At 41.2% G+C, this 4,581-nt stretch overlaps 1 protein-coding gene across 8 annotated transcripts in view; it reads right to left on the reverse strand.

The window, feature by feature from the left end:
- The window catches only part of nkx2.2a (NK2 homeobox 2a), a 17,179-nt gene extending 13,611 nt beyond the window's left edge, over positions 1–3,568 (reverse strand). For 2 of the 8 annotated variants that reach the window (XM_044167982.1, XM_044167983.1), the window contains exon 1: positions 269–474. The gene's annotated coding sequence lies outside the window, so the exon portion shown is untranslated. Of the gene's footprint in view, positions 1–268; positions 488–3,429 lie in introns of those variants that run through there. The other 6 variants (XM_044167985.1, XM_044167986.1, XM_044167987.1 and 3 more) reach the window with 5 other exon arrangements.
- Between the last annotated feature and the right edge of the window lie 1,013 nt (positions 3,569–4,581).

The raw sequence follows: 4,581 nt of genomic DNA on the forward strand, positions 1-4,581 counted from the left end.
AGTAGTATTGTTCAAATACAATTTTATATTAAACATAATTACCAATACTATCATTATATAATTCACAGATCTTTGGAACACAGTTTCTAAGGTTTATGGTCCGCATAGAAGTGCACCTGACATACAGGCCTGAGGTAAATATTTCACCAGACTGGCAGAATTAATCACAAGTCTCAACATCCCACAAAGGCTCCATTGAGCTGAATGGGCTATATGGACAAACTGGAGCTGCGCCTGAGCCTCTATAAGGGAGAGAGAGGTTACTGACCTGATCCACCAAGTAATGCTGCACAGCTAAATCCGACATGTGAAGGGACACCCAGCCCGCAGCAAACACCCAGAGAGCTTTACGCACCACGGAGGAATGGCCCAGGCTGTAGCCTCAATGCGCATCTCATCAGGAAACTCACTTGGCCCATGCAGGACAGTATTTCCCTGAGACTTATTTAGTGCCTCAAAAGTGTGTGGAGCCAAATAAGGGTGTGTTAGAGCACGCAGACTTATCACCCGTGTCATTCTGCTTTGCTGCGTGCGTGTTAGAGCACGCAGGCTTATCACCCGTGTCATTCTGCTTTGCTTTTGCTGTGTGTGGCACAGTGACAAGGGGGAAGTCACAGTAGGTTTGGTGACGGTGCATGGGAGCGCACTGGACTGCAGACTGTGGCCAGTTGCTGCGGATGTACTATTTGATCAATTGAGCCGAGGGTTTCGGCAAGAAGAGGTAAATGTGCACAGGCTAAGTGGACGTACTCCACTTGGAGAGCCTATCGCTCTGTGTTTACCTGTTTACTTTCACAGGTAGTTCAAACAGGCCGCTTGCCTTTTCACTCTGGCAGTGGCCAGTATGCAGACTGTTTTGCAGAGCGGGACGAGTTAACGGGACCAACACCGGAAAATGTTCACAGTCCAGTAAATCTGCTCAGGATGCTTTCAGGCTGCAATTATGTACAATTATGCTCAATTAATTTAGTGTAAACATACATGCCAGATTTTGAAACTTTGTTATTTTTTTACAGGATGAAGATTTATTATTATTATTATTATTATTATTATTATTATTATTATTATTATGACATTATCAACTCTTTATTGGTGTTGTTCTTGCAATTATTAAGTCGTAAAAATGAACTCTCCCGTTTTTAACAAACTTAGAAAGTTGAAACATTGTTGCAAATATGTTTGGACACCACTGCTTTTCCCTTTCCGTGGGTAAATCATCCTCAGTCCTCAGTTAGGACTGTGTGTCTGCTGTGACGTGTGTGTGTGTGTGTGTCTGTGTATGTGTGTGTGTGGGGGGTGGGTCGGGTGTTGGGGGTGTTAAACCAGAGAGAAGATGTAGTAAAGAAGGGCCTCTGAGCTGCAGATGCGTCAGGATTTAAAGGACAATACGGGGCGCAGAGCTGATGCTTCCCATCACCCGCTTATTTGAGTTCAGCTGACACTAAATCTTCAGATCTGACACTAAAACGATACATTGTAATAGTATTTCTCATTGGGTATTTCATTTGACTTTTGTGCGTAAAACTGCATAGTGCATAGCATGCACAAGACCTTTTTATGTGATCATTGCTGCTATAATTATGCTATCACCAGTTTTGCCAGTGCTCCCATTTTAATATTACAAGCAACAGAGCTGACTGGCTCATTATTAAAGCTCGTTACATTTTTCTGATCCCGGCTTTGCAATCAAACGTACAGCAGAATGGACTCATCCAAAAACAATTAATTTTTCGGATGAACCCCAAAAAACGGGCCTCGTCTGATTAATTATAATTCCCTCCTAAAAATTCATGCCCACGATTGTTCCCAAATAAGTGAAGAAAGAGCTTTTTATATTCTTGATTAAATAAATCTTTCGATTGAATGCACAAATAAGAATGCCGCAGGAGAATCCATAATGATGTTGATCATTCCCTCCTTTAATCGCCGAATTTCAGCGTGTTTGGATGCCTCAGGCAGGGAGTTAGTCTTTGATAAAGGTAACCCCTCCTGCCTCAGGGTGCCCATGATAAATGTACACAGTGACAAGACCGATTTCATCCCTCTATGATTAAAAGCCTATATATAATATGCAGGTAAAGCGGGTCCGGTTTATTTATTATGGGGGCTAAGCCATGGCCTGGGGAGACTTGGCTTCAGGGTAGAAATCATTTTGGAGCCCGTTTGGTTGTTTTTTTTTAACAGAAATCCAGCCACCTTTCCCTCCCGGGCAAAAGTCTTTATTCGTCTCCTTTCCTCTAATGATTAAACATGTCACGGCGAGATTATAGCAGTGCGCCCATGCCCCGAGGAGATGCCTTCATTTGTTAAACCACCAGTTTATTTGTAACGGTGAATTTCATGCCACACTGTGCCATTCGCTTTAATCATTTTTCTCTGTAAGACGAATTGCTAAAAAGGGGTTTATTATTTTTTAATCACTTCCCATTTCAGTATCGCACTGACATTGGCAGGGAGGAGGGAGAAATGGCTTGAATCTCAGAGACTTCTTCAGATAAATCAAAAGGGACAACTGTTATTTGTAAATGTCTAGAACATTTGGGTAGATAAATAAATAAATTAATAAATAAATAATCCTCTCCAGGAGAACCTGATCTGCCCCGCTCTAGATGGCACAAGTACAGACAACTTGTCCTCCTTGTTAGGCAGCCTGTGTGTGAGTGCAGTAATAACATCAACAGCTGTTGACATCTGTAGAGCTCTAGCGGTCTCTACCGGCACATTTAAGAAACAACAGGGGGTGCCTATTGTGTGCACCCAATTAGACAACTAATAGCCAATAATGTTACGAATATATGCAGTGGAATCAGACACATGTTATCATATAAGGAATATTAAGTATTTTCGATAGTCCATCTGCAGGCAAACTTACATTATCGTCATCCATGTCCATCCTACATTAAGATACACAGATGTTCTTCAGTGAACTCTGTATGGCTGGTGTAACCTTGTGAGCGCACTCTTTATGGAAGCTGTTGTGTATTATCTATAACGTGTGATTGTTTTGTTGTCTGTCGGAGAAGCCAGGTGAATTTTCCGAAATCATCTTCTCAGATTAAAACATAGTTTAGAATTCTGCTTTGACACATTTCCCAATAATGAAGGCATTCATTCGCCTCGGACGTGAAGGTGCAGGCCACTCTCACAGTGTACCGTCACAACGAGAATGTTCAACCAAGCACAGACTGCCCACGTGAGTATGTAATGATCACCAACTACTGTAGGCTAAAAAAAAAACTCTGAATAACCATCCTATTTTAAACAGAGTTAAACACATCAGGATCATTCTACATTCAAGGACTAAGATGCGCTCTGATGCGCATTAATTAGCAGCAAAAAAAGAAAAAAAAACAAGAAGGGTCTATTAGGCTGTAAAAACAGAAAATAGGCTACTATATGCAAACTGACTGGAACATCCAGTGCTCTTACCTAGACTGGAGGGGGGCTGAATGTGTTGCCAGCGTTAAGACAGCGCGCAGAGTTAATGAAATATCTCCAAATGGGAGTCAGGAGTGCGTGCAGAGATAAGCCTGATGTGGTTTATATACCCAGAAAGCAAGTGCTCCTCTTCTCATATTGTCCAAGAGCGTTTGCATAGCTGGCCAAGTGGCTCTGCTCTTGCTGACTCGCTAACATTGCATGGTGTTTGTTTTCCCCTTGCTATGACGTGAGACAAAATATTGGCCATATGTTCATCGGCAATAAATTGGTCTTGGAGCGCAAACACAACTCCCTGAGGTCTGTGCTTTTAAGCCGCACAAATAGTTTTCTCTCTTTGGGATGTTTTTTGGGACACGAAACTATCTGCTGTATAATGTAGGTGAACGACAATGTTACAACAGCCTGTTTAAGAGATAATTTTACGCCTATGGAAGAGCTGCTGGTTGATCTTTATACAGCGACCTATTATTCCTCACACAGGGCTCTCTAATAAATCGCTTGGTAACCAAGAAGCAGCGCTGTCCAAAGAGCAGATGTGGCATGTTATCCACGCCACAGTTGCGTTTACATTAGATACCCTGATACAATGATTGATAACCAAGGTCACAGTAATTCACAATGATTCGGGACCCGGGCATCTCCCATGAGGCAGACTACTAACACATAATGTTTGCTACGTAGATCCACACGTGTCGACACTAAATACACCCGCAACGTGAGCTGAGGCCGCAGACGATTAGAGAAAATGTCATTAGTAACACAGTCAGAAAATAACTAAGCTATAAATTCCAATATCACTGCTCAGAGGCGCTTTAACTAGGCACAAAAATAATCTTCATTAGTGCAAAAAAAAACAAAAACACCAATAATAATAATCATAATAATGGTTCAGGTTGCATTTGTTCATGCATCTATATGCAGATCTACATCTGCCACACACACACACACACAATGAAAATATTTTACATGTCTGCTTTATTACTAACACCTAATACTAGTGTAAATAAATGTAAATTTTTAAAAAATTAAAATCTGTTTACTAAAACGATGTGCTTCATGCATACTTGAATCATGTAGTAATCGCTAATTGATAACTGGATCATCTTAATTTTTAAAGGATAAAATCAGTACATGGTAAAT

The sequence above is a fragment of the Siniperca chuatsi genome, linkage group LG15, assembly GCF_020085105.1.
Source record: "Siniperca chuatsi isolate FFG_IHB_CAS linkage group LG15, ASM2008510v1, whole genome shotgun sequence".
Classification (NCBI taxonomy): domain Eukaryota; kingdom Metazoa; phylum Chordata; class Actinopteri; order Centrarchiformes; family Sinipercidae; genus Siniperca; species Siniperca chuatsi.